General features: G+C 40.3%; 1 non-coding gene across 1 annotated transcript; it reads left to right on the top strand.

Annotated features, from left to right (window-relative positions):
- Positions 1 to 2205: 2205 nt before the first annotated feature.
- On the top strand, positions 2206 to 2306 carry LOC122979875. Its single transcript, XR_006402952.1, has one exon. It is a non-coding gene; the product is annotated as a small nucleolar RNA U13 (small nucleolar RNA).
- The last annotated feature ends 10716 nt before the right edge of the window (positions 2307 to 13022 follow it).

Here is a 13022-nt window from a genome sequence, read left to right as displayed (position 1 = left end):
CCTGTAATAAAAAGCTCTGTGTAAACACGGCAGAGTGATCCAGATCAGACACTGTGCAGATCCCTGTCTTGTTCCCTGATTAACATCTCTGGCTTGTACTGTGTGGTGGAAACCTAAGGACGTTTTATTCATTGCAAAGAAATGCATGGATGAGTGATTAGCACAAAGGGCTCTTTGGAGTGGGTTTCTTTTCACACACACACATGCACCTGAGGACACTTGCATAGAGGAGAGTATGAATGCACAGATACAGAAAAACACACGCAGTCACCTTTTGTAGGTCTGAGGGCCATCTGTGACAACAGCGGCGGTCTTGTGTATAAACTGTAGACAGGCATGAGAGCACGTTGTGTGATGCTCTTCCAGTGAGACATACCTTCACAGTCTGGATCAAAGCGTGTCTATTTATTCCATTGGGTTACAGAGAGTCAACGGACCTGATAATAATGTTTAAAATTACTGTGGTTTAGTTTCCATTTTTCTATTAAATATTCACAGGATTCTCTTCATGCACCTGGCAAAATTATGTCTTCAGAGCTCAGTTCTAAAAGATGTGACTGATGATTTTGGGTGATTTAGGAATGGGATCAGTGTGTGTGTACAGTAGAGGTGCTTTTCTATGAAGCCCCGACATTCCTAAGTGACACCATTCCCACAACTTTGTCCAAAAAACCGAGCGTCACATCCTTTCTGCCCTTCTAAGGACAACTCTTCACTCTCTGATGGGCCGGTGCAGATGTGTAAATGTAGAACTTAAAACAATAAAGACAACTTTCTGGGACAAAGAAACCTTTGAGGCAACAGAAGTTCTTTTTCGTACCTGAAAGTTAGAGGGGAAATGTTTGGGTCATGTCAAAGTCTGTGTGTTCTGGGTTTTTTTTCCCCCAACTTTATGACTTTGCCATATATGTTTTGATCCACAGAGCACCTGAGCTTGTGAATAATGATAAATCAGGAGGATAAATTAGCCTGGTGCATCAATCATTTAAGAGGGAACACCACTGAAGGGAGGAATTCATATGATTATGCACTTTATTTTTTACATCCCAAGACAATTAAAACATGTCTTAACATAAAATAATGTTCTCCAAAGATACAGTTCAAATAAAGGCTATTCTAATCTGTGATGTCAGTGAATGTTGAATTATGAACTTAAGATACTTCTACTTCACTTGAGTATTTTCGTTTGATGCTACAGTACTTTATACTTCTGCCCAACTACAGTTCACTGGGAAATATTGTGCTTTTTACTCCACTACATTCATCTGAAAGTTACTAGACCTTTTAGTATATACAATACTATATTTTATTTTTACATACAAAAACTATGATCAGCTTTTAAAACATAATGCATTGTTATTATCTAAACTACTCACTAATATGTAAAATAGCTCCACTTCCATCAGCTACAGCATTGAAATGCTGCATGAACGTGTCAGTAGCCTATTATAAATCCAATAAAAGACAATAACATAACATTTTTCTGCCTGACAAGTACTTTTCCTTTTGATACTTTAAAGCTATAATATGCAAGTTCTGTTAGTCAAGCTAGCGCTACCATGAGACCTCAAAAGCAAACCACTCTGGTCCTCTCTCCCCATCTCCATCCAGCCCTTCACCTCCATCCTTGTGATCATGCACACTCGGTGTATAGATTTCTCCCTGGGGACTCTGAAGTAACGGAGCTCTCAGAATGCAGGTATCGGGAACTTGCTAGCCTGTGAATAAGCAACATCTTCCAGAGGCTAATGTTAGCTTGGAACCTCGGTGTGAGAGGAGTAGTAGGAGTGTGTGGAGTGTGTTCACATATTGATTGACAGCTGTGAGCTCCCACCCCTGACTTTGGTCTGACTTTGGTTTCCTCTCATTGGTTAGAGGGGCGAAGCTCTCCACTTTAAGATATGCTTTGGAGCATATTTCAACTAAAAAAATATAAGAAAAAACTATCTAAACTAAACTTTTAGTAATACCTATTTTTGTTCATAATAAAATGAGCATTATTTGTGGTAAATTGATGCACCACACTCCAGATATTACACGTAATTTTCCTCAAAACATAGGATAAAGAAGATCTATGCTCCTCACTTAGTCGCTCCCATCATCCAACACTCCCCACTTTACTCTCTCAGGTCTATCCAAATAGATGTAATATCTGAGTGAATTATCAAGTCCACTCGAATGCGCATCGCAATGATTTGTTGTAGCATGCTTTCAGTTCAAATGGATGATGATTGGCATGTTCATGGGCAAACCGTGAAAAGTGCTGTCTTAACCTTGTTATACTCTGCACCTCAGCCCATCTGCACTTGAAAAAAAAAGACAACTGTTGTTCCTTTGCTTAAAAATCACAAATTTCACATCGGAGGAAGTGAAGACGAAAAGTAAACATGAGAAAAGGCATGTGTGGCACTCCAAATATGCAGAGGGTCCAATACCCAAAAAAGGTTGAGGTAAGGTAACAAAAACACAATGATTCTTATTTTCAGGTGATTATACACTAATTACTACTGAATATTACAGTCTATTTCTGCCGAGTCCGTTCGACTAGATGCCACTAAATTCTACACACTGCACCTTTAACTTCTAACAAATAAAATACTAAACTATCTAATACCACAAGAATGCAGTTTCTGAATTTGCCGCTCGGACAGAAATTTTACAAATTTATTTCTATGCAGGCAACACAGTGAAAGAAACAACGTTCATGCTGAGAGGCTTTTAAGCCGTTGCCGAGGTTGTTAATCTAAAATAACGATTAAGTTGTTTCCCTCTTAAAAACCAAACCGTATCACAGTGTGCTGCTTTACCTCCCCCAAAATAATACTTTTTGGTTCTCTGAATAATCGTTAATCGTTTTCTGACTTTATTGTAAAGGCAGCTGTTCCAGTGTGTGTGTGTGTGTGTGTGTGTGTGTGTGTGTGTGTGTTTGTGTGTATGTGTTACAGTGGCAGCAGATGATAGCTTTGTGTAACGATACCCCAGTGTATCTCAATACATGTGCACACACATACACACCCTCTCTCTTGCACACACACTCCCATGCATATTCTTTCCACCCTATGTGACTGTCCAAGTGGTAGAAGGTGCCAATAGCCCTAAAACCACAGGAAAATTGCATTTCAGATTCATAAATTCAATAGTAATATGAATAACAGCAGATTGGAGGCAGGGAGCGGGCTGTTTTCCCAACGACGGCAAACCCAAACTAAATGTAAAGATAATGACTTTTTCCACAGCCTAACTACACCTCAAATTGCATCTCAACTTACCAGACAAATAGGCAGTTAAAATAAAGTTGCACTTGAACCTTACATGGTCATTTCATTTTTAATGGGCTACTCCCAAGAGTGTCTTCAAATTATTCAGCGGTCAGTAAATGTGAGTGGTGAGGAAATGTACACAGAAGAGGCTGTTTGTGGCCGACTTATTGCTCTCAGTTTTGAGGCTGAGCAATGACTTTGCGTCTGCAGCGTCTGTTCCCTGTTCTTGTCTGAGAAAATGCACATGAGCAGTAAGTTACTTGGCGGTGGTGGTTGTTCTCATAACATCGTTTCATTGCTGGCATTTTTCTGTGGTACTAAATCTGGGTCCATGTTTGTTGAAGCAAAGACTGGAATGGGTGACAGTGTGTGTGTGTGTGTGTGTGTGTGTGTGTGTGTGTGTGTGTGTGTGTGTGTGTGTGCGCGCGTGTGTATGTGTGTGTGTGATGAATGGGACTGACACAACCTCTAGTCATCTCTAGTCATACCGTCTGTATTTATTTGAACATGCTGATGCTTTGAATTACGGGAACTTTTATGGAAATTATATTCCCCTCGTATGTCTTTCTCCTCCTCCCCGCTCAATGTTTCTCCACATTCTGTCTCTCTCATCTCACCACTTCAATCATTTGAGAGTGTTGATCCCTCAAACAGGGGAATAGTGAAGGGAGAGATAGAGAAGCTAACACACAGATTTTGACTTTACTTTGTATCAAGCGGCAACAACCACAGCCTGAGGCGAAAGTCAATACAGAAGTAAATTAAAGTGCAATGCCACCAACAGCCACTAGATGCTGGCTCTAAAGTTTCTCTCTAGAAATGCTAAGTAAATAATCTTTTTCAACAAGTCATTATGGACTCTCTACTAAGTGTGCTGGTGGTCCAAGATTTTGAAGACTTATAATAGGCTTCGATGTCTGCCATGTGGGCGTTGAGTGACAATTTAGCTAAAGTAGCTAACGTTAGACCTCCTGTGCACCATTCAGTGTACCCAGCATTCACTTCGGTCTGAGGGAGCGTGACATTTGGAGGGTCCTGGCTCTAAATGGAAAAGATGGTGCCACAAGCTGCAACTCTGGGTTTCAAACTGACTCCAGTGCAGACCAATGGGTGACGTCACACCTCGCTATGTCCATCTTTATACAGTCTATGCTGGGTATTGAGTGTTAAATGCAAAACAATACAACAATACAAAAGACAACATTTTTAGTTATGAACACATTCAGTCTTGCATAGAAATCGTTTCTTTAACTAGTGTAATTCGAAGATCTCATGGATTTAAAATACATTTTTACTTTTTAAAGGAATTGGTTGACATTTTGGGAAACAGAGAGACTTAGAAGAGAGGACTGATACATCTTTCATGTCTGGGTGAAGTATGGAGATGGAGCCAGGTAGTGATTAGCTTAGCTTAGCAGGTGGAAACAATTAGCCTGGCTCTGCCTAAAGTTAAAAATATAACTACCAGCACCTCTAAATTAGACAGATTAGCACATCGTATTTTCTTTGTTTAATCCGTACACAAACCAAAATGCAAAAACAAGAATTTATAGTTTCACAGGGAATTATTTGCTAAAACTACACTTCTTCTTCTTCTTATTTTCTTCATGTTGTGTGGTCTATGTATGTGAGTCGCACTATGAATCTCCGCTGGTTGCCTGGCAACTGCTCCTTGTAAAACCACAACTTGTCATTTTTAACTTTTAAGTGGATTAAACATATAACAACATACAGATACAACATGGTAAGTATTAAAATTTAGAAGTGTTGGTATTTGGACAGAGCTGAACTGTCTCTCTCCCTGCTTTCAGTCTTTATGCTAAGCTAAGTGTAACCGTAGCCAGCGTGTTGTATAGTAAATAAACCTCACTCCCCGACACCTTAAGAGATGTGCTCGTGACAGATACTGGCACCCGTGGGTTTTAGCCTCCTTACACCTGCCTCCCATGTCTGAAGTTGTGAGTTTGAGTCTAGTGCTGGACTGTGCTTGTCTACACAATGGAGATTACATTGGTGCCATGACCTGGATAGGGAGGTTTAGGGGGTGAGTGTAATGGTAGCCAGCAAGTGCAGTGGGGAAACCTCACTCACTGACATCTTAAGAGACGTGCTGGTGACAGCCGCTAGCACCTACAGGTTTGAGGATGCTTTCACACCTGCCTTGTTTGGTTCAGTTGAATCGAACCCTGGAGCGTTTATCCCCTTGGCGCGGTTCATTTGGGCAGGTGTGAACACAGTAATTGCACTCGGGTGTGGACCAAAACAACCAGACCGAGACCACCGGCATGGTCTCGGTCCAGTTACAAATGAACTCTGGTAGTTTGTGGTATGAACGAGATCCAACCTAGATCTGACCCAATCGCAAGAGGCATTGCGCATTTTTTGAATTAAACCAGCTTCCATTGCCAGCTGCGCTGTGCATTATGCTCCCTTCTCCTCTTCAGCTGACTAAAGGCAGCACGTCTCCTTTGCATAACGTGAAACAACACATTGTTCTCTAGGCCTTGAAGTGCATTCAGACATGCCACTCTGCTCACATATTTTGGCTTGGTATATGGCTCAATTGACTTGGCCGGATTATCCATATATCACATCAGGCGAATGCCCAGAGGCACCATCTAATTTGCCGTGCTGGGGGGCACCAATGTGAAAAAAATGAAAACAGTAAATAGTTTTTGTGGTCAGAAACAGCAGATACACCATTTATAAAGTTCTTGATTTAGCTTTTATTTCTCATTATTATTCGTATTGATAAGAATATGAATAATAAGAATAAGAAAACAGTTGAAAAGTAGCCGCTGCTGTGTGTCTGCTCAGCACCAAAAAGGCGAGGAGAGAGAGAGAGATATGCTGTTTATTTAAGTAATAACAGTTGTACATTTTATTGCTGATAGAAAATATGTTCAAAGACCATTTTATTAATCCACCCTCCTGTGTGGAACAAGTACACCTTTGTATTCCTGAGAGCTACGGTTCATACATTAGTTTTATTTTCTGTTTTACAAAGGCGAGAAGGAAAATCAAGTCCTTTATAAAGGTTGTAGCTTATCTGCTGTTTCTGAAAAACAAACTCTCCCTTCTCTCTCCCCGGTAACTCCACAAGATTTCTGACCAATGAACGGAGTGACAGCTCCCATGTGGCTTTTGTTGATACATTTTGGTTTGCTTGAAATTTTGCCATGTGAAACCAAACTGAACCAAAGAGAAAATGCAAGAAAGTAGCAACTCATGCACTGATTCGGACCAAAGCAAACAAACTATAGTTATGAAAACGCCCTTAGCCTCCATGCTAGTGTACCCGACTCCCATGTACGAGGTCGTGAGTTTGAATCCAGTAAAGGACTGCTTGTCTACACAACACAGGTATCAATCTTCTTGTGTAACTCTCAGCAAGAAGGTGAAAAAGTGTATTTACCAAAATGGTGGCACTCACAAATGATATAGTCTCCAAGAAGGGCGTCAGATCAGGAAATGCTTGTATGTTTAGTCCCGGGCAGCGATTACAAACAGTGTGTTTTGTCTTTTAATTTGAAGGACTTGTTGATTAATCCACAAACACACAGTTCTTAATCACCCAACTCTGCATAGCTGCAAGCTGCATATTTTTCACACCGACTACTATCATGATAACACAAGCATGAAATAGTTTTATCTAAAAATGAATCGCATCTTTCACATGTGTTTGTGTTCTTGTTCTTGCATATCTACACTCCAAAATTTGCCCCTCAACTCCTTGAAAAAATGCACACACACACACACACACACACAAAATTCTTCATAAGTTCATAGGCCAGTCCCCATATCTAATCCCAGGCCTTTAGTGAGACAAAGGACTCTGTTCTCTCTATGGCCACCATGCTAATCTGCCCTCCAAACTACAAAGGCCCTAAAGCAGGCTGCTCCCTACTTCTACAGGGATTATCATTCACTTATTGAACCAGCTCTTATGGGTTTGGAACAGTCGGAGAAAGAGAGAGAGAGAGAAATGCAGTTGCATACAGTTTAGGGGAGCAAAAGGCACGAACCCACTTGAGTTTATTTTCTTTCACTGAGTTAAAAGCGTGATTGAAATGTTAATATAGGAGAGCTGCAGCCCCATATTCTCCACTCAGATAAATTTCTCCGTCCGCAGAGGGACAGAGAGAGAGAGAGAGAGAGAGAGAGAAAGAGACAGCGTCACAGGGATTGTAAAATAGGGAATGAGAAAAAGCAGGAAAGAAAGAAAAAAAAGTGAGACAGAGGCTGGAATGTGGGAACAGCCAGTAAAAACGCCCCATGTAATCTCCAGCGTAATCCTTGTAAAATAACCCCGACAAAGGTGGTGTGTGCACGAGTGTGTGTATGTGTTTTCTGTGCATGTGCCTAATTAAAGTTTATAAAATGAAAGTGTAGATATCTCTTCCCGTTTATTTATTGAGGCAGTTTAATTCTTAATATTTCACTTGTTCTTCCGTTTGTTATATGAACCTCAGGCTGATTAGCATCCTATTCTGATGTACTGTATACTCTTAAAGGTGTAGTGTGTAGAATTTAGTGGCATCTAATGGAACAGACTCAGCAGAAATGGAATATAAAATTCATAAGTTTGCTTTAATTACTGTATAATCACCTGAAAATAATAATAATTGTGTATTCGTTACCTTAGAATGAGCCCTTTGTATCTACATGGGGAGAAGGTCCTCTTCCACGGAGCCAGCCATGTTGCACCTGCTTTTCTTCCACAGGATTTTGAGAACCCCTTAACTCATCCCTATCTCCCCCTCCACATCTCTCTCTTCAACTGTTGGATTTAATTCCAGTCATGCCTTCATTCTCATACAAACCTAGCCGAAACTGATCATTTACATGGTGATACTGCAGCAGCAGCTGCAGGAGGACAGTCAAGAGCACAATCTTACAGTGCAACATTAATAGGATGAGGTTTATCCCCATAAACTTCACAAACTAGTGGATTAGTACTCAAGTCTTGCTTGAGGAACGGGCCTTATATGAGATTTACAGCACTGCATAAACATCAAAATGTTAACCTTGATCATTGTTCTTTTGGCCGCCTCTCTGTCTCATTGACCTTTATGCAGAGCAGGGCAGGCGATGATGTCAGCATCACAACATGTTCATAAACTGTGCACGCACTCATACATCATGCAGGACGCACTAACACAGATCTCCCACTCTCATATGTGGACAAACATACTGATTGGGACATTAATCATGCATGAACGCCTGCTCACATGCATGTACAATCACACACACAAACACACACACCACCACTACCACTGCGTACACCACGCCCCTTGGTTGTTTAGCAAATTAATTAGGCCAATGTTCAATAGGCGCTTAGCTTTAGTGAATAGAGCTATAGAAAAGAAGTAGGGACAGCAGGAGAGAAGCGAGAGGGACGAGCGGCCTGAGAAAAATGAGCAGACTGGTTATCGCTCGCTGCAGAGGTTAATGACCTTCCTTGGCAGAGCAGCACACACTGTGGTTAGAATATTTCTCGGATAATTTACGAATATCACTCTTTTGCTTGGGAAAAAGTCACATTTGAATAAATTCTTTTGGGGAGGCTTTACAGTTCTTCAGAGACGTTTTCCATTTGAGAAACAAAAACAAAATCAAAATCTTGAATGTTCTATTGTTCTATTTTGATTTAAGTGAGTTTCTTCAAACCGTTGGCTGTTTTTCGGTTATTTTTTACTCTCTTTACTTAAAGATTTATGACATGGTCACTACATGTCTTATTTTTCTTACTTTTTTAAATCTCTATTCTGCAGATCAGGTTAGGCTACTCAGAAATGTAATTGTTTCTCTGTTGGTTGGTCACCCCACCAGTTTGGTTCAGACTGAAATATCTCAACAACTATTAGATTGATTGCAATGAAATTTGTACTACAGATATGCTTCATCTCTAGAGGATAAACTCTAAAGACTTTGAGGATCCTTTGACTTCTTAAGCCAACATCAGGTCAAAGTTTTTGCTTAGTCAGTGTAAAAGCTTGACATCTATCTGATGGACTGGCACACAAACTAATGGTTCCCTGCCCATGTATCCTAATGACTTTAGCGACTCCTGACTCTTCATCTAAACGCCACCAGCAGGTTGACATTTTTGGTTCAGTGTGACATGTCTCAACAACTATGAATTTCAATAACATTTTGTAAAGACATTCGTGGTTGCCACAGAACTAATCCTACTGATTACCTACTGGTAATCACTAGACTTTGACATCTTTGGTTCTGAGTTTCAAGTTCCCTACAGGAAACAATTCAATAACAAATTTCTGACAAAAAAGTTCCCTTTAGGACGAATTCAAATGACCTTGTGGATACCCCTGACTTTTCATCTAGAGACATCAACAAATAAAACCTTTCATTTGCCCAACATTTTGGTTTATTCACTAATGCCACTCCTATCAGCACCAGCTGTGTTTCATTTGGTACTAAGTAGCAAATGTTAGTATGCTTACCTGGTGAACCAGATTAATATTAAATGCTAAACATCCCCATGTGAGCATGTTGCCATTATAATTTTAACATTTAGCTCAAATCACCACTGTGCCTCAGTACGTAATGGTCCCACAAAGCTGCTAGCATGGCTGTAGACTCTTAGTCTTGTTTGTCTAAAGGTTTTCAACACAAAACAAGAATCTCTAAAGTATAAACAAGTATCAATGTTGTCATATTTTAAGAAATAAATCATAATAATATAAGAGTAAAGTCATAATTTTCAAAAAGAAATCACAATATTACAAGAACAATTGTGAAATTTTACAAGAAAAAACAATAATATTTCAGAAACATGATTATATCATGAGAATAAAGTCATTGTAACGTTGTCATATATTACAACTTAAAGAAGAACTTTGTTCTCATATTACAATTATATTTCTCAAAATGACTTTATTCTCAAACTGCTATATTTCTTTTTTCCAAAAATGTATTTAATAATGTAAGGATGATGATAATGATAATTATTTTTTTCCTCTTTTGAGTCAGTGCAGACAGTACAAATGGTATGATGTTTCTTGATGCAAACTGCACCAACTGAGCCCTAAATTAAACAAGAACTTGGACACAGCACATCAGATGTAACAGTAAAAGCTGTGGAAAATTTCTCAGAAATGTGGATTTGCTTTTGTGGATAAAGTGTCCTGGCTGACGGCATCTTTAAATATGCCTTTTGCTGCCTCCATTGGCCCGTTTTGTCGGTGACCTCTCTCTCTCTCTTTCAATTTGGAGAACAATAATCCCTGTGCTACTGATTCACTATGGATGCCCGACACCGCAGTGACGTAGGTAGCTGTAATATCACACACGCTCTCACTCTTATACACACTCAACAATACTCAACAATCACCGCTGTGCATTCTCCTTCATCGCCTTTCTATCATCAATCTGACATCACAGGCTGGGTCTTGCATGCAGAGAAAAATCATGCAAAGATTAGGACTCCATTAAAGTTCAGGGATTTTACATCCCTCTCCAGCAGTATGTATCACCTAATCTACGTGTAATTCATCCCGGATGAAAACAAGATCCGGATCAAATATCTTCTTAAAGTTCATTTGGTTTCACTTTGTGTTTTGGCGTCATTCCTTACTGATAAATTTTGATTTTCTAAATTTTGTTCTTGCTCCATAAATCTAATTTCCCGGGAAGAAAAGGCCTTAATATTCAGTCTTTTAAAAGTATTTGCTGAGTACTTGGCTCTTGTGCTCTTGTAATATGTGTGTGTGCGTGTGTGTGTGTGTGTGTGTGTGTGTGTGTGAGAGAGATAGAGATAGAGAGAGAGAGAGAGAGAGAGAGACAGACAGACAGAGAGAGAGAGAGAGAGAGCTTGCACATGGGGGTTTGTTCTAATGTGCAGATGCATGTATTAAAAATTGTCTGAAAGTGCAGAAGCATCTGAAAGGCCCTGTGTGTGTGTGTGTGTTTGTGTGTGTGCGTGCGTGTGTGTGTGCATGTGTGTGATCCAATGTCCATTTTGCACGTGTGTACGCACGCTTTCATGCTCTGTGTGTGTGCATTATTGCCTGTATGTGTGTGTGTGATGTCAGGCCGATATGTGGTTTACATTAGTTCTGTTTGATGTCTCCATCAGAGGCCTCTCTCCTCCTACTTCAACACTACTGTTTGATCTGCACCAATCTGGTCCTGATCACTCTGCCTTTGTTTACTTTCAAAGACACTTTTCATTTCTCCTTGTTTCTCTAACCCCCGCTCACCCACTCTCCCTGTCACTCTCGCTGTGTGTGTGTGTGTGTGCAGGTTTGAATGCCTTTTGTTCTGTGAGCAGATGTGTGTCAGAATAAAATGCAGAAAAGTCATGGGTGTTTTACATCTGTATGGCTGTCCTGTACTCTGGGCTTTATTCCTTTATTCAGGAATTTCCTTTTTATTAAATTTGAGCAAAAACATAACTCCTGCTCTGGACACTTCATTACATTTTCATAAGATCCTGATTACAGATAGGCTGGTTTGAAGGCAAACACTTGCTTGAGTTTGAGTCCAAGCGTGTATACATGCTTTAATCCCCCACTCTATAAAATTTTAGGAGGTATGAGTACACATGAGTCTCACTCCCACTGCCTGTGATTCACTCAGTCTATTTCCATGCATCAGTGCAGGACAGGCAGTGTCCAATCGGGTCTGTGCTATTGTCTCTGTAAGTCCAGCTTTGAGTTCGAGTGTGAATCGTTTGAAGTGTTTCTTTCTTTTTTTCTCTTCTCTTTTCCTTAATTCAGTTTTTCCTGTTTTTAATACTTTCCTGAGACTATTGCCTGTGGTTTGTACAACTCTTTTTGGAGGAGTATTGACCTCCACAGCAACACTAGAGGATTAATTCATTGTGTGTTTTTGTGAAGTAAGCAGCACTGGAAAAATATATTCGAAAAGTAATTCATTCCAGCTGCCATTAACACGATTAACAAGAAGTGACAGATCTAGTACTTTAAGGCTGCATTCAGACAGCACAAATCAGCCCTGTGCTGTCTGTGAAGATTCTCAGTCATCCAGGTCATGGTTATTCTTCAGTTCTGATCTGAAGAAGAAGAACTGACAAAGCCCCTTGGATGAGAGGCGAAATGTCTTCAAGTATCTACAACCAAGTCCACTTGCCATCGATTCAACTCTCCTTGGACAATAGTTAAATAGCAAAGTAGAATGCTCTATTAGCATTGCTTCAAGGTTATAAGTTTTAAGATTGATTGGTAATATATTGCTAATATGACTCTCCTGTTCTTTCCATTTCCTCCAAGGTCAGCACTGTCAAGATGGTTTGAATATAGCTGCGTTTTGACTGCAGGAACTTTCCCCAGGTACTAAGAACCTTTTGATGAACTCAGTTCCTGTCACGTATTAAGGCTAAAGCCAAATGCAGACACTGGACTAGCAGGTAAGGTGAATTAAGAAGCCTTTTATTGCTGAGACAGGCAGGGATGATAAGGGATGGTGGCTGGTGTTTGGGCTGAGGTGAGGGGGAGAAATCTGGGAGGAGGCTTGGCAGAGGGAATCCAACCAGTATGAGCTTACTGGTGGGCTTGACGAGCAGGTGAGGTGGACAAGCATGCAGGTAATCCTGGAGACAGGGAGTTAGGTGGCTGCAGGCAGGCAAACACACTAACATACGGAAATAGGAAAATTGACTGGCGTCAAATCTAGAAGCATGCACATTGACAAACTGTGAATGGTACAACTGGACTGGCTCTCAGTACAGTGTTCTTGTAGGGAAGTGGTGATGGCTTGATGACAGGCAGGTGCAAT

The sequence above is a fragment of the Thunnus albacares genome, chromosome 3 (genome assembly GCF_914725855.1).
Source record: "Thunnus albacares chromosome 3, fThuAlb1.1, whole genome shotgun sequence".
Classification (NCBI taxonomy): domain Eukaryota; kingdom Metazoa; phylum Chordata; class Actinopteri; order Scombriformes; family Scombridae; genus Thunnus; species Thunnus albacares.
Note: the sequence above shows the minus strand (reverse complement) of the source record. Positions and strands in the feature narration are given on the sequence as shown.